Source organism: Vicugna pacos, chromosome 10 (assembly GCF_048564905.1).
Source record: "Vicugna pacos chromosome 10, VicPac4, whole genome shotgun sequence".
In the NCBI taxonomy this organism is placed as follows: domain Eukaryota; kingdom Metazoa; phylum Chordata; class Mammalia; order Artiodactyla; family Camelidae; genus Vicugna; species Vicugna pacos.
Genome location: NC_132996.1, coordinates 57,510,861 through 57,528,667, shown reverse-complemented (window position 1 = coordinate 57,528,667; position 17,807 = coordinate 57,510,861). Strand labels below are relative to the sequence as shown.

The window sequence follows — 17,807 nt, the reverse complement described above, 5'->3', positions numbered from 1 at the left end:
TGCAGGCATCTCTTCACAGGCATTAACTGTTTGTTTGGAGAATTAATTTATGTGACTCTAAAGGAGTATTGATTTGAGTTAGGTGATTAAAGGCACTCAGTACAGAACCCGCTCAATCTATTTACCACTGATTATGGAAAGGGATATATCAATCTTTTCTCATCAAACAACTCTTCCTTTGCCTAAACCCCTCTGCTGTTCTGCTGCCCTAGGAGTTTCAATTAGGTTAAGAGGCAGAATTCTTTGCCTCCTGGGTAGGTGTGGAAAGGAGGAGCAGCAGTGCAGAGTGCTCTGGAAAGCAGAAGGAAGAAATGGCTTAACCTTTAAACTAGTGGTATAAGCTTGGAAAACAGAAATTACAGCCCCCTTCATCTTTTCCTTCTCTCTCATCTAATCATTTTCTGATTCTATATCCCAAATGTTTTCCAGATTGATTCTCCTTCCTTGCCTCTGGTGCTATCCTGGTTCAGATCGTGATTGTTCTACCTGAACGACTGCCATAGCCCCTTAACTGACCCACCCCTTTCTCCAGTCTCTCCTCCACCCTGCCACTGGCTGTCTTTTCAAAATCAAGTTCTAGTGATATCTGGAATATCTCTTGCTCCTCTGTTTGAAAGGTATTAGTCTCCTCATTCATTACCAATAGGATGAATTCTGAACTTATTAATAAGGTCCATAAGGTCCTTCATAACCTGAACTTAGCTTATAGGACTGATTTTGTCCTCAGCCACCCTCACATATACTGGGATCATCATCGTATGGCCTGTCATTTGTTGAAGAGACCATTTACTCCTGCGTTTCTGCATCTTTATCTTTTTTCCTTGGGAACTCACATTTATCTTCAAATTTCACCTCAGCCACGCAAATGTAAAGCCTTTGCTGTTTCCCACAGCCACAAAGCATTAAACTCCCTCATTTGTCCCCCTTCTCACACAGTATTTTGGGTGGATCTTTACTTAACATTTTTAACATTATCTTTTTAGTACTTTTCTTTCTTTCTTTTTTTTTTTACTGCAGTGTGAGTTCCTTGAGGACAGAAATCATGACTTATTCATTCTGGTGTTTCCAGAGTCTACTGGAGAGTCTAATGCATATTAAATGATTGACTGGAGTGTTTTTCAGTAAAAATTTGCCTTCATTCTTTTCTTCTTGGGGGTTGGTATATACTTTTTTTGCCTCACTGACTTTGAGCTTAGCGGTATGACTTCCTTGGCCAGTGGAATGTGAACAGACTTGATGTAAGCAGAAGTTTTAAATGTGTCTAGATGGCTTGTCTTTTTGTGCTCCTGTGAGCCACTAGAGCTGCTGGTCCAAGGCAACTGGGGACATACATGGTAGAGATTAGAACAAAATCAAAAGCTTGTCCTGAGTTCAGCCAACCTGAAGATCTGTGAGCAAGAAATAAGTGCTGTTGCTTTAAGTCATTGGGCTTCAGGGTAGTTTGTCACTCAGTATTATTACAGGAATGGCTGACTAATGTTTGAACCAGTCAATACATGGGTGAGTAATACAGAGTTTATAGGATCATGTTATGGTCGGAATGTCTGTGTCCTCTCTAAATTCCTATGTTGAAATCCTAACCCCCAAATATGATGGTGGAGCCCTCATGAATGGGATTATTGCCTCATAAAAGAGACCCCACGGAAATCCCTTGCCCCCTTCCATCAAGTGAGGACACAGCTAGAAGGCAGCTGGCTATGAACTAGGAAGAAAGCCCTCATCAAAGTGTGACCATGCTGGTGACTTGATCCTGGACTTGACAGCCTCCAGAAGTGTGAGAAAGAAATGTTTGTTGTTACTCATTCTGAGGTATTTTGTTATAGCAGCCCAACCAGACTAAGACAGATGAGTGAGATAAAAGGATGAGAGAGGAAGAGCTCAGAAATTATGAACTGAATCCCTATGCATTTATTTCTTGGGAAAGCATGACATTAGGACCTGATGATAACTTGTCATCCTTGGGAAGTTCAGGTTGGGACTATTTGAAGTTGTGGTGGTATCATAAACTTCATTGGAAAACATTTCATCTTAGTTTTATAAGCCTGGGATGGAGGCTGAAGCATACAAATTTTACAACTCTAAGAAATTAAGTTTCTCACGTGATTATTTATCATGGAAAACATAATCAGAAGGTAAATCTTCTGGGAAGAAAGTCACATAATGAATTCCAAATCCTAATAGAAATTATTATTGGATTGTAAACTCTTTTGGATTAACCATGCCACTGTTCCCCTTCATTAGTGTGGATAATTAAAAGTTAACTGTGTGTCATTTTCTTGGTATTTATGGATATTGTTGTACAAATGGTGTGATTGGTATGGCCTATGCCTGGTTGCTTTCTTAGTTAGGGCATTCAGTAAAAGAGTTCAGCATTGAAGTACTGAGACATAAATGGATTTATGGAGTTTGCCTTCATAATCTCAAGTGCATGCCAGAAAGACCTATTGAGAATGTGTGACTGAACAAATATAGCATTTATTTTAGCTTCAGAAATCATGTAGCGTGTAACACATAGTAGGAATTAAGTACTTTTTCGAAAGAGATTCAAATTATGTACAGTGAGAGAAATGAAAGATGGAGAATGGAATCAGCACTTGCATGTGGGATAGTTCCTGAGCTCAAATTGCCTTTATTCCTGGATGTGAGTCTGGCAGGAGAGATTAGGTTGGACCAGCCACCCTTGGAGAACTCATGATGTAGGGAGGTGACTAATGAAGCACAATCTATCCTGCATTGTGTTTCCTGCCTCAAAGGACCCAAGGTTCTTGAACCCTGCAGGGTTAACCTCTTAATTTTTGAATTCATGGTCAGAAATTAAGTTTCCTGCTTGAATATTAATCTTTCAAATGAGAAAAATGTCACAAGTTGTTGGTTTGATTTGAATTAATAGGGTCATGTTTGTATTTTGAGTAGAGAAAATTACATGCTTTAAGGTGTAAATTTGTTCTTTCTGTTCTTAGCTTGTTGAAATATTGTGACATTAGGAATTGTGCTAGTGTATCATTTGACCTGTCTTGGTCTCCTCTTCTCAATATGAGGTTATTGCATCTCCTTTAGAGTTGGCCTGCTGTTAATTTAGGGCACAAAAAGATGTCATAACCTATTACTATGAAGTTTCCTCCATAACATTTGCTCCTGTGACTTTTTTCTTTGTCCACCCAGCACATCTCCCCAGTAACCCTGAGAAGCTCTTTGGTCGTTGGAAATGCCATTAGAAACTTCAAGAAAACTTTATTGAAGTCTGGGGAAGGCAGTGCTTGTGGTAAAATAGGATTTCTTCCACTTGAGAACCTAATACTTGTCCTGTTTCATTAAGACGCTCCCCCAAAGCATAATCTCCACAGAGGCTTTAAATTTCCACTCCTTAACAACTTTAGAATATGTATGTCACTCAGTCAAGGGCTGGACAGAGCTGAATTCACATCTACCTTAATAATTATCTGGAACATTGGCTGTAATGAGAGAAGATTATTATGTGACAGCACAACTGGATTCTGTAATGTGTCTTTAATAGAAACTCTGTTCCTCAGCTGCTTTCCTGGGTTGCTGTAAATCAGGATAGACCTATAAGAAATTGGCCTCAATAAGATATCATACAACAAATACACATTCAAATGCAGAGTTACAGAGGCTGAGGATGGAGAGCGGCTCCTGGACAAAAGTTAACTCTTCATCCTTGGACAATTAGTCAGGGAAAGAATCTAGAGAAATCTGAGCTGATGGAAGAAGGAGTTAGCTTCTTGTATCTCATTACAGAAATTCTTTGATTTCTTCTTTTTTGGGCAATTTTGGAGGCTGGATACCATTCTCCTAGCATATGCAGAACATCAAAAGGGAGTAAACAGCTTTTCCACTGGCTTAGGGTCCTTATAATAAGAGATCTAGAGAATGAACTAAAATAAATACTTCTGCAATTGTTATCAGTGCAAGAGGACCATAAATTCCTTTTTAAGACTTTTATTGTCAGTTTCGGCATAAGTTATGGTTTGTCTGAAACACTTTGAAGTCTGCTTAGGTTAATAACTGTTCTGTTGCTAAATGTAGTCTCCTTTGCTTTATCTGCCCCTCCCTCCAGGATAAATTTGAGAATCACTCCTGACTGCCTGGTGGAGGAGATAAACAGTTTCCTTTTAAGCCTGTGTGGTGGTGGTGAGGATAATGCTATCATTGTCTTTGAATTACCATTTTGATGTGCAAATTTCAGTCGTCCGAAATAGAAACAGGTAGGCATATCTATTCAGTGTCTTGTTCTGTTTTCATCTGAATTCAGATCCTCACTCTGTCCTGGAATCTCCTACCTTTTCCAGTGTTATCTTCTGGAACTCCTTTGGAAGAAGTTTCTTCATGTCACAAATTTATCTTTGAATTTTTTTCCCTCTCTTTTTTCCTCTTTTTCTAAGAACACCAGTGAGTTTGGATTAAGGCTCATCCTGATGGCCTTGTTTTTAACTTAATTACCTCTTCAAAGCTCCATCTCTAAATATAGTCATGTTCTGAAGTACCAGGGGTTAGGGCTTCAACAAATTTTGGAGGCACGTTTCAGCCCATAACATACCCAAGCCCACCTAACCCACGTATCCATCCTTCTTTCCCACAGAGGGTGAACCATATCTCCTGCTATAGTCAAGACCAAATCCTCCCTCATCTAAGCTCCTTGTCCCCAATCTCCTTTGAGACTTTGCTCCAACATTACCTCCTACCACTCTCAAACCCCATTTTCCCCCTTACATCTTCATCCTCTCTCTCATCATTGGATCTTTTTCTTTTTCTTTCTTTTTTTCACTGGCTCTTTTATATTTGTCCAATAATATGTTCCTGTCTTCCATTCTTTTTTTTTTATTGAAGTATAGTTAGTTAAAATGTGTCAATTTCTGGTGTACAGTAGAATATATATGCATGACTGGAACATTATGTTGTCTTCCATTCTTGACCCTGTGTTGCCCTGGGGCTTTTGCCCTTCTCTCTTTTTCTGTCACAACTATATTTATATATGTATATGTGTGTGTGTGTATATATATATGTGTATATGAAATACACTTTTTCAAATAAATTTAAGAAATTTGCTATTTCCTCTTCACTTTCTATTCTTTCCTTGCTTCATTTCAATTTTGGTTTATACCTCTACAGTCCTTCTAAAATTGCTCTCATTGTCATCAAATAAATTCCTTTTGGCTAAATTCAATAGAAACATTTTGGCCTCTATTTTATTTGACTTTGCTGCATTGGTAAAGTCAAAGATTCTTACTCATTTGATATCTATATCTATCTATCTCTTGTCAGTCAGCTATTTATATCAAAGCTGTACTTGTACTTAGCTTAAAATCAAATGATGTGTGAGGCCTATATTGAAAAGGAGCAGTCTACATGTTACCATTCTTTATCTGCAAGCCACTGTCAATTGAAATTAGTACTTTGACTTTTAGCTATTTCATCAGTTTTTTTACATGTATATTTTAAAACAACAACCTCACGCAAATACAGTTTTTTCATTTTACATGTTATGTAATATTTTTTTAGTGTGGAAGATGGGGATTTAGTCTTTTACACCCTGTTTTGTTCTACACATACTTATTCCCTAACCTTCCCAATATTGTAATACTGTAATAATCAATTAAGCCTGTGTTTATTTCTTACATTATTATAATTATGTATGAATTTCCTATGATTGTATTTCCTTTCTTGGGCAATTTCTTGTTTTACCAGAGCTAATAATTGCCTTTGTTTTGCCTGGTTTTCTATTTGCCTGTTTTTTTTCCCCCAAATCGTGAATCAGACCTATAAAATTCTTATTCAGGTGCTCAAATATTAGTTTCATTAATTTTCCTTGGGAGCATCCTTCCTAGAACCTCTGTCCTTTTGCTCTAATGTGGATCCTCAGTATGCTAGTACTTGGATGTCATCTTAGACTTTCTGCATTATTACCCTAGGAATTCTCTTCACTTCTCTCTTGTTTTCTATCTCCTCTTTCCTGGATCCTGTATTTTCCTCTTTCTTGGACTTCATTTTGCTGCAGCACATATTCTAGAAAGTTCCTGAGGAGTGCAGAGAAGATATTTTACTTACTCATGCTGGATTTATGATTTGGCTGGATAAAAAATTCTAGGTTGTAAATAATTTCTCTGAAGAATTCTGAAGAGTTGCAGTGTTCTTGTCGGGAACACTAATGCCACTTTAATTCTGGACTATTTACGTGTGATAAATACACTCCAGTTCTCTCTCTCTCCCTGTCTCTCTCTTTCTTCTCTCCCCATCTCCTGCCCCTTCTCACCCTACTTTCTCCTCACACCTCTAAACCTCCTTTCCTATCCTGACTCTCAGATGATGACCCTGCTTCCTGTTTCCCTGGGAAAATGGAAGAAATTTAAAAAGAATGTATTCACTCTCTATCACTTTGAATAAGCTCGCTACATCTGTTCCTTTCTTTCTTCTCCTTCTGGTATTCCCATTATGCATATGTTACACCTTTTGTAATTATTCCACAGTTCTTGGATTTTCTGTTCTATCATTTTCATTCTTTTTTTCTCTTTGCATTTTAGGTTTGAAAGTTTCTATTAACCTTTTCAAACTCTCTGTTTCTTTCCTTAGCTGTGTCCAGTTCATTGATAAGCCTGTTAATGTAATTCTTCATTTCTGTGGCAGTGTTTTTGATTTCTAGCATTTTCTTTTGATTTTTTGTTTTTTCTCTTGATTCTTTTCTTAGGGTTCCATTTCTCTGTTTACATCGTCCATCTGTTCTTGCACATTTTCCACTTTTTCCCATTAGAGCCCTTAGCATATTAGTCATAGTTGTTTTAAATTCTTGGTCTGATACTTTCAAAATCTCTGCAGTTTGATTCTGAGTTTGGTTCTGATGCTTGCTCCATCTCATCAAATCATGTTTTTGTCTTTTAGTATGACATGTAATTTTTTGTTGAAAGCTGGACATGTGTACTGGATAAAAGGAACTGAGGTGAATGGGCCTTTCATGTGAGGTTTTATGTTTACTCTGGCTAGGAGTTAGACTGTGTTTACTGTGTGCTGTAGCTCCAGGCGTCACAGGTAAAATGTCCTCTGATGTTCTTGTTTTTGTCTCTCCTATTGTCTTTGAGTTTCCCTAGAACGTTCTTCCTAAGTGAGATCTGAGATGTGCAGTTCTTTTGTTTGTATTCCTGTTATTGTCCAGGAGCCCTGTCTCTGTTCCGCTGTGCCAGTAAGGTATAGGGGAAGGAGAAGTGTTCTATACTTTTGTGGTTAGGTCTGTCTTTTTTTGTTGTTGTTGTTTGAAAATAAGGTTTAATTTGCTTTGGAAACAACTGATTCATCATTGTTGTGGGGGGAAAAAACAGAACAAAAGATTCTGTAGTCTGTTTCTGATCTGGGGTGTGAGCATCAGCAGACAGTTCCTGAATGTCTGAGCCTGAGGTCAGCGTTCTTCCTGCTCTGGTGAAGGGCTGTCTGTGCTTCTGGTGTTCATGCTGCTTTCTTGTGCTGCTCTTTCATGTTCATCTCGTTCCTCCTCTCCTGGACTTGAAGATCACACACAGATCCCACAGCAGAACTCCATCCTTGTATTTTTTTTTTTCACAAAATGGTTATTGGGTCTACAAATCACCCATGATTTCCCAGCTGTTGCCAGCAGAAGATGTAAGCAGAGAAAAAAGAAGAAGAATGAAGAAGTGTTACCAGCATCCCAAGTCCGGGTGGGCTCCAGGTTCATGGGAGTCAGTGTGGAGAGGAGCCTGGTCAGTGATGGAGCAGAACCAGGGTAATGCCAACTGCAGGTGTTCTTAAGGAAACAGTTTTTCTGATATTAGGTCTGTCTTTTAGTGAGCTGTGTCCCTAGGCTGTGACCTTCACAAGTGCTTGTCAATTTTTTTTTCTCCCTTAAGTGAGACAGGAAGGATAAGAGGGGGCTGGAGTTAAATATTTCCCGTCCCTCAAGTGGTTTAGGCTCTGGTAAAATAACGTCCCTTGAGAGAAAGCCTTGCTAAAAAAAGAATGTTTTGAGCATATTTCAGAATGGTTACTTTTCCCCTTCCACTGCCAGAAGCACAGAACCTAGTAGGGCTTCTGTAGGTAAAGCACATGAAGATGAGTGTAAATTTGGGCACTTCTAGAGTTTTAAACTCCCAGCCTTGTCCACACAGAGTCTCCAGTATTTCATCACTTACAGTTTAGGTTTTCCAATTCTGTTACTGGTTCCAGTGATTTCTGCTGTTGTGTTCTGCTCTGGTAAGCTGTGATTCTCTGTATCCACCTATCTGTCTCCCCAGTTCTGGGGATGGTGATTGACCCTCTGACCTCAGTTCTCTGAAGGGTCTAAGAAGAGTTGTTGGTTTTCAGTTTTTCCAGCTTTTTTCTTGTTGTGAGGATAGGGGTGATGACTTCCAAGTGCCTTACATGCTGACTGGGAACCAGAAGTGCCTGCATCTAAAACTCTCTGTTTCTGAGGACAACCCTCCTCTTGTGCATCACATCTCTTCCCCTTTCAACTATCATGGGATATCACTCTAGCAAGTGTCCCCACTCTCTCCTGCATCATAACATTTCCCTTTACCTTAGTCATTCACATCAACGTTAAAAAATGCTGAAATAGTTCCTATCTTAATAAAACAACAAACATAACAAATGCACACAAACCCCATACCTTCACTTGACCACACATCTTAATCCATCAGCCACCCTATTTATGTCCTCTCCTTCACCACAGAATTCTCTAAAAGACTTATCCAATGGTTACTGTCTCCAGTCCCTCCTCACCCAGGCTTTCATCCATGGTGACCTCTGTGTTGTTATGTTCAATGCTCGGTTTTCATTCTTTATCTTACCTGACTTACCAGCAGCATTTTGTAAATGTTGATTTATATTTTCCTTGAAAAGCTGTCTCACTTTGCTTCTGAGAGCCCATACTTGGTTTTTCTCCTAACTCACCTTTGTTTCTTTCAGGTCTCATTTGCAGATTTCTCTTTACCTTCCTAACCTTTAAATTCTGGAGTGCCCCAGGGTTCAGTCTTCAGATGTCTTCTTAATCTACAATTATTCCCCCATGATCTCATCAGGTCTTCTGGTTTTAAATATCCATTTATATGCTGATTATTTCTGTGTCAGACTAGATAGCTGCTCTTGGAACCAGTTCCTCTTCATCCAGGGGGCACAATTAGACTGCATTTCTAGCCTTCTTTACATTTAGATATAGCCATTTGACTGAGGTCCAGGCAAAGGAGTGTGAGAAGTGACCTGTACTATTTCCAGGGCTAGCTCATAAACATCTCCCATCCCGCTCTTCAAGCCTCTCTCCCCTTCTGCTGGCCGGATGCAGAGGACATCATTGATGGAGCCACAAAGGGAAAGACCATGGATCCCTGAATAATCAGGTGAAAGCCTGCCTTTCAAGCAAGAACACTGGTTTGGACTTCGATTGTGTTAAGCCACTGAGAAATTTGGGATTTGGCTGGTACAATAGCATTACCGTAACTGAGAGAGAAGTTGGTGTCTGCAACAGTGTTGCCATAAGAGAAACCTGGAATATGTGACATTCCTTAAATCTCGGTTGTGTGGCAGGCAGCAAGGAAGCCGATGTCAGAGGCAGGAATGATGGTTTTTGTGTAATGAAAAGAAAAACATCTGGTTAAAACATTTCCTGTGATAAGTTGGGAGGCAGCCTGGGGAAAAGCGTTAGAAAGTAGTGTGTGGTAGTACATGTTGGTTGTTATTGGCTGTGTTTGATAAAGTGCTGAAAGATAAAGGTGAGCTCCAGAAAGAATCAGCTGGTTTACAAGCAGAATGAAAGACATAGAAAGATCCAGAAATTCATTTGGAAGAGCCAACTGCTATTTCTAGGTCCCAAATGGTAAGAGAAAATTTAAAAAGGCTTTCAGAGACAGAGACCCATCGTGATGGAGCTTGAAGCAGTGATCAGACTAAGGATATGACTTTTCTCCACAAGACTGTTTTCCCAGCTGGTTTCAGATTGGCTGTTGTTTACTAGAGATGAAGAAGCAAGAGTCAAGGGAGCCAAGCCATTGGTCAGCATCAGCTTGAGAATTACATTGAGGAGGGAACTTTTGGCACAGTAGCTGACAAGGGTACTGACAGCAAATAGAATTGCAGCCTATTAAGTTGTACTGCCAAGGAACTGTAAGCTCAGACTAAAAAGCTTGGGGTTATTCAAGCTTGAACAGCATCTTTGGGGCCTCAAAAATCACACCAGCAGACCATGGGCTGAGAATGTCGAGTAGCCACGTAGAAGGGCGTACTCTGGAGCACCCAGTTCAGATGTTGCCACAGAGGATAATGAGGAATCAGCACATCATCAAGGAATCTTCTCACCTGCAGGGAAGGGGTCTTCATTGTGCCCACCCAGCAGGAGTTCAGTGATTACCATGTTCTTCCTAGTTGTCCTTTTTTGAGTGAGAGGTTTAATTATTGTTATCTTGTTCCTGTTCCTCTAGTGAATATTGGCTATTGGTGTAGGGAAAAGCACTTACTGTTTTTGTCCTTAGATGGATGAATTATGAGGAGCCAGGTCCAGATCCAAGGTGAGGACTGCATATACTTGCAGCTTCTGGATTAGAGTTGGATGTAGGGACCGAGTGGAACTTGAGGTCATATTCTTTGGGGAGAAATTATGTGTGTGTATATGTAGAATAAGGTAAAAATGGGTCTTTGGTCATCAGGAGGGTTGCCTATAGCAAAGACCAGCAAGTAAAACTTACTTAACTCATGTCCTCTTCTTCCTGAGCACACAGCTAGACTGCCTGTCTCAGCCATCCTTGCAATTAAATGTAGCCATGTAAACATAAGTGGCCTGCATCCTTTCCTGACCTGGCCCCTAGAAACTTCCCTCGTAAGATTGTTCGTGTTTCCCCATCTTGTGACTGAATGGAGGGGGCTGTGAGACAGAGCAGAGCCACATGTGGAAGAAGCCTGGGTCCTTCAATATCCATGAGAAAAGTCATTCATCAAATTAGGAATACACATTTGTTTGGATTTCACATGTAAGAAATAAACTTCTATTTTGCAAAGCTACTGAAATTTTGGGGTTTCTCCGTTACAGCAGCCCTCATCATTCTAATGCTACTCTCCAAATTATATATACAGCCCAGTCCTATCCCCCTGAACTACACTGTTGTATACCGAGTCCTTTCTGATATCTCCAGTGGATGTCGAATAGATATCTCTAAATTGACACTTCCCAAATGTTATTCAAAACCTCATTTTTGCAGTCCTCCACAGTATCATAAGTGGCAGTTCTTTCTATTGGCTGTGCAGGCCAAAAAGCATAGTCATTCTCTCACATTCAACATCTAATCCATCCACGGGAACTATTAGGTTTACTTTCAAAATTTGAAGCCATCATGAATTTCTATGGCATATACTTTGGTTTTCTTTCCCCTTCATTTCCACATCTGAAAATAAATGGTTCAAAAATTGGTTCGTCTTTCTGGAGTTAGAAAGGTCTCCAGTACCAGCACTTAAGGATCAGGATAGTGAAGGAGCCTTTTTTTTTTTTTTCCCTTGAAAACAATCTTTTATGTGGAAAGAAATGTTTTTGTAGGGCAGAAATTTTTAGCAGGGTCACTTTGAGATGATTGCATTCACTTTTGAACATTTGCCAGGTGTCCACTTTTTCTCCCTTTGTCGTTTTATAGGACCTTAAACCCCAAACTCTTGTATTCTTTCCCTTCAAATCAATTTCTCTCAATATTCTTAATAGCTGTCTCGCCCAATTAAAGTAAAATTGAAAGCCCTAAATTGTTCCTGGATTTGCTGCCTCTCAGTTCTTTAACCTCACCTTTTCCCACTCTCTCCACTTCTGATTATTCTCTTCTGACTACGCTGGCTTCTACGCTGTACACCAGGAATACCAAGAACACTTCCATCTCAGGGCCTTTGCACTTGTTCTTATCTTTGTTTGGTATCTCTTTACATCCACAAAACTCACTCCCAAACTTCCTTCTGATGTGCCATCTTGTCACTTTATGAATAAATTCTGTACATAATAGGCCCCCAATTAATGTTTGCTTAATAATTGAATAAACAGATGACCTATTTTTGTCTCTTTGGATTTTTTAAGGATCTCTTCTGATATTCTGAAATTTCACAATGATGTACCTTTCTGTGGTGATTCTTTATCTTTTGTGCTGGGTGTTTGTTGGACCTTCTCATTCTGGAAACTTATGTCCTTCAGTTCTGAAAGTTTTCTTGCATAATTTCATTGGTAATCTCTTTTGTGTCTCCCTAGTTCTCTGTGTCTGGAAGTTTTTGCATTTTTGTTTGTTTTCCCACTGTCAGGGAGACTGCATTTACTTCATCTTCTAATCCTGTCAAATACATCTTAAAATTTCTGCTATCATGCATACCATTTTCAGTCCCCATTTGTTTTATTAATTAAAAAGTACATATTGTTTTTGCATTACAGGTGCAATATCTTTTCATCTTTTGAGGATACTAATTATATCTTTTAAAAAGTTCACCAAATTGCTTCTGTTTTCCCCAAGACCCCCATTTAAAAATATTATTTAGACTCTGTTTTTCACGTTACGTGCTTCCTTCAAATGTGATCATTGTCTGCACATTCCAATTATGGAAAAGTGTTTGGAAGTGCTTGGAAGTTTTTGTGACTAGCAGAACTTCAATGAAGGCTGATAAGGTGACCTCCTTCCCTGGTCCATCTTTAATTATCAGGTTATATAATTCTTTTCTCCTGCACATGTCAGATTCCCACAGAAGAAGAGTCCTCTGTCTCCTGCCTGAGATGTGGAGGGTATGTGTACGGGACGGAGGTGAGAAGGGCTGCCGGCATTCTGGGAGCCAGCGAGAAGAGCAAGGTAGGAGTCTCGAGGTTCAATATTAGAGTTCTGCTAATGTGTCCTCTTTGCAATGACATTCCTGCTGTCCCTTAGACCAGAACCTCTCTTGTTCAACTTCTCTAAGGGTTAAAAGGCCAATCTTGGGTTGTCATGGGGCAGGACAGTCACCAGCTCCTAACTCTTCTTTATACAAATTTTCAAATTATCTTTCCATTTAAGCCCAAACATACTTAGAGCTGCAAAGGTACTTGCTCTCTAGTTCTTGTTCATGCTATAGAAATAGAATTTTTTCTACTCCAGAACTCTTATAAACCTCTATTTTAATTTTTCTTCCAGTCGGCTAAATCAGTGACACTTGCCTTAACAATTTTCAAAACTGTCAATATGCCCAATCTGCTGGTATTTCCTATTTTGTATTTTTGTGCATTTCTAAGTTAAAAATATTTTTATGGTCCTTTTTTTTGTGGGTTTTTTTTTGAGAGAAAAGTTGTAAGTATATATATTGAATTTGCTTTGTTTTTCCACAAACCCATTCTTATTCCTGAAACTCTGAACCTCCCTGGCTTATATTCTGTCACTCTCCCCTTATTATATTCCTCTAGCTCTGTCTGTTCCTCCTCTCTGCGTTTCATGGGCTGCTCTTATCCCCTTAAACAGTGGTCTTTCCCAGCCCTCCCTCACTAGTTATGCTCCTATTCTTGTGTTACACATTTTAGTAAAGGGCCTCTATATTGTCTCATGGTTTTAATAACTCCTGTAGGCAAATAACTCACATGCTCCTGTCTCCTGACCTGATCTCGTCCTCTAGTTCCATATTCCAATAACCAGTTATCGTCTGGACATACCCTCTGAGTTGTCCTGTAGCATCTTCTAAAGCACGGTATTCTCAAAACAGAACACAGTATCTTTTCTCCTCCTCACACCAACTCCTTCTATATTTGCATCCATAGTCACAGAAGTCATGGATGCGGGACTGATCTTAACCTCCTACTTCTTTTTCACTCCATAGATCCAGATAATCACCAAATCCTGCCAGTTTTTCCTCCCACATATTTTCTTGAATCCATCTCCTCTCTTTATCTCCATGATGACCACCTGCATAACTTCCTTTCTGCTCCATTGCCACAGCCTCCTAACTGGCAGCTGCTTCTGTCTTTTCCCTTTTAAATTCATCCTCTGCTCAGGTACCAGAATGACCTGTACAAAGCATAAATCTCATCATACAGCTCCCCTGCTAAAACCCCTTCAACTGTTCCCCAGCATGGAATAAAATCTGTGTTCCTTGGCGTGGTATACAAGGCCTTCTGTGACCTGGGCCTAGCTTGTCTCTCTTGCTTCATCTCATTTCACTCCTGGCCTCACATGCTCACTTTTGTGGTACAGAACTGCCTGTTTCTTCCTCTTCCCCTTAGTTTTTTGCTCTTGCACCTTTGCTCCTGTGATTTCCTCTGCCCTATTCCTTTTTTCCACCATATGACAAAAAAGGATCTTATCCATCCTTCAAGGTATAACTCATCATGTTTTTTCTTCTTGAGGAAGCAGCTTCTAATTTCTCTGTTTTTTGTGAAGTGTCCCTTCTCTGTGCTCCTATATATCCACCTGTGCACACCACCATCCTAGCATTTGACACATAGATGTATATGTCACTGAAAAATTATGTATGTGTATAATTTGTTTTAGTGAGCCTGGTACACTGCAAGGTCCCCCAGAGAAGGAATTCTCCCATGCTTTTGGTGTCTTGCACATAGTTGGTGTTCGATAACTAGACATTGAATAGAAATGAACCTGCTTATAAATTACTTCTTAGTGACTTGGAATCAGCAAAAGCTCAGAACTGATGAAGAGTGTGGAAAGAAGTCATTGTCATTACAATTATGACGGGAGCAGATTGTGAGACAAAAGTGATTATTTGGCCTCTGTTTCTCTTGCTAATTTGAGTGTTTCATGTGGTAAATGTCGGGGAAGGGTGTTTCCTGATCTGGAGGTAATGGATGGCAGAGTAGAGAGAAAGTCAGAAACAGTTCTCATTCCAAGTTGATAAGTTGAGCGTGCAAGGAAAAGCTGGTTATGACTTGGGTCATCGCTATGGGTTAACACATTAGATTTTATACTGTCAAGTGATCTAAAAAGGGTTAATGAAAGGTGGGTCCTATAAGAGCCTGGCAAGTGGGAGTGGACTGGTGGAGAGGCAGGCAGGTTGAAATAAATGAAAAGTGACATCTACTTTACCTTCCTCACATATCAAAGTTCTCCTGGTCTGTTCCCAGATGTCTCTGGGTCATATCCAGTTTGCAGATGGCAGTGGACATCCTAATGTTGCGTGTAGACTCTTTAAGACAAGCTCTTATAAATAGCTCGCATACCCTGGGAGGTGTGCCAAAACACATTTCCATGATAACTGCAGAGATGCTTGCTAAAAAGCAAACAGCGCATTAGTGGCCTTCTGAGTTCTTGTGCAAATGGAGTGTGAAATTGTGGCTTGATGCTCCAAAGCTATACCTTTTTGTCTCCCTGATGGTGATTAAGAGAACTCCGGCTTGATTTGATTGGGAGGGTATAAGTGGGTGGAGGTGAGGGGAGTCAGATGGGCAGCGAAAGAAGAATGACTAGTGAAAGGGAGGGAGAGGAATACACACACCCCCTTCAACTTGGTGCTTCATTTGACCTTCAGGAAATTGGAATAGAGATCACATGACTTAATGTTTGCCTGGAAATTAACTGCCTCTGTTTGTTCCAGGCCCTGGGATTGATGAGAGAGCCAGGGGATTCTGACTATAGAATTATAATAAAGGGAAATGTCTCAAGTAATTATTAAATATTTAAAGAACCATCTCAACACTAACCTGTCAGATGAAATGAATGAAATTGAAATGATTTTTAAACATTATTTCCAATGGAATGCATAGAAATTCAGGGATGAAAATTACTCTGTGCCATAAAGAAAATACTTTCAGTTTGTTTTTGTAACATGGTATTTCTGCATCACCTTTCATCCCAAATGTTAATTAAGGAATGGAATGCCCAGGAGGTGGATCAAATGAGGAATCCAAAGGAAAAGGACATGGTCAAGGTTTTTTCTTTTTCCTTTGCAGTATTATTAAAGGTGTGCAGAGGACAAGGGGACGTTAATCCCCAGTGCAGTTGAGATATTCTCTATTAGAATAAAGGGAAATAAGATTTTTGTTTACAGTTTCTTTTCTTTTCTAGATGGGACAATGTGAGATGAATAGATGGTAAAATAAAATTATTCATCAGAGATGCCAGAGTTTTTCTTCACTGGATATATAGTGAATATTGTGGATTATCTACCCAATCCTCATTCCCTCTTTCTTTTGATCAAAGCCCTGCCTTTGTTCAAGGATCCACCTCTGGCATGACTTTTAGTTGACTACCCAATATCAAATTTTACTTACTCATAGTAATGATTGTGAGAAGTGAAAATGCCCAGCTATTTTTCTGCCTCCCTTTTTCAGCCTCCTTTTTAAAATGTACTTTCAGCCTGCTTTTAAAAAAATTGAAATATATTTGATATATAATATGCTGTATGCTTAAGGTATACAATATGTTGATTTGATACACTTATATACTGTAATATGATTGTCATTGTAGTGATAGTTAGTACCTCTATCAGGTCACATAATTATCATTTTTTCTGTTATGGGAATAAAGATTTAGTCTCTTAGCCAGTTTGATGATTATAATACAAAATTGTTGTTTATATCACTATATATGCATTAGAACTCCAAGACTTACTTGTCTACTACTTGCAAGTTTGTCCCCTTAGACAATATCTCTCCTATTCCTCCACTGTCGAGCTCCTGGTAAACACCATTTTACTCTGTTTTTATGAGTTTGAATTTTTTAGATTTCACGTATAAGTGATGTCATACAGTATTTGTCTTCCTCTGTTTGACTTACCTCACTTAGCATAATGTTCTCAAAGTCCATCCATGTTGTTGTAAATGGCAGGATTTCCTTCCTTCTCACGGCTGAGTAATATTCCAGTGTGTGTGTGCGCACGCGTGCATGTGTGTATCTCACATCTTTATCCATACTTCTGTTGAGAGGCACTTAGGATGTTTTCTTGGCTGTTGTGAATCATGCTGTCATAAACATGGGAGTACATATTTCCCTTTGATATCCTGTTTCCATTTCCTTTGGTTATATACCCAGAAGTAGAATTGCTGGATCACATGGTAGTTCTATTTTTTTTTTTTTTTGTGAAATCTCCATGTTGTTTCTATAGTGGCTGAGCCAGTTTACATTCCCACCAACAGTGCACAAGTTTCCCTTTTCTACAAATCCTCACCAACACTTAGCTCTTGTCCTCTTGATGATAGCCATTCTAACAGAAGTAAGGTGCTATCTCATGGTTTTGCTTTGTGTTTCCCTCATGATTAGTGATGTTGAGTACCTTTTCATGAACCTGTTGGCCATTTGGATGTCTTTTTTGAAGAAATGTCTATTTAGTTCCTCTGCCTATTTTTTAATTGCAGTGTTTATTTTTTTCATAATGAGTTGTATGTGTTCTTATAAATTTTTGAATATGAATCCCTTATCTGATACATGGTGTGCAAATATTTCCTCCCGTTCTGTAGGTTGCCATTTTATTTTGTTGATTGTTTCCTTTACTGTGCAGAAGCTTTTAAGTTTGATGTAGGCCCTTTTGTTGATTTTTGCTTTTGTTGTTTGTGCTTTTGGTGTCATATCCAAAAAATCATTGCCAGTGTTGAGGGGCTTCTTCCTTATTTTTTTTCTAGGATTTTTTTTTTTTTTGGTATAAGGTCTTCTGTTTAATTCTTTGATCCATTTCAAGTTCATTTTTGTAGGGGGAAGGATATAGCTCAAGTGGTAGAGTGCTTGCTTAGCATACAGTGAGGTCCTGGGTTCAATCCCTAGTGCCTCCTCTAAAAATAAATAAACCTAGTTACCTCCCTCCAGCAAAATAATTAAAAATAATACAATAATAAATATAACATAAAGATCTTAAAAAAAAAAGATAGACATTTTTGTGAG

General features: G+C 39.1%; 1 long non-coding RNA gene across 22 annotated transcripts in view; it reads left to right on the top strand.

Annotated features, from left to right (window-relative positions):
* Positions 1–17,807, top strand: part of LOC140698773 (uncharacterized) — a 548,636-nt gene that overhangs the window by 44,913 nt on the left and 485,916 nt on the right. For 11 of the 22 annotated variants that reach the window (XR_012076705.1, XR_012076706.1, XR_012076696.1 and 8 more), the window contains exon 1: positions 1,676–1,774. The exons of 2 other annotated variants lie outside the window; for them this stretch is intronic. This is a non-coding gene — a long non-coding RNA (uncharacterized lncRNA). Of the gene's footprint in view, positions 1–1,641; positions 1,810–12,698; positions 12,810–17,807 lie in introns of those variants that run through there. 9 more of the 22 variants (XR_012076714.1, XR_012076700.1, XR_012076712.1 and 6 more) reach the window with 6 other exon arrangements.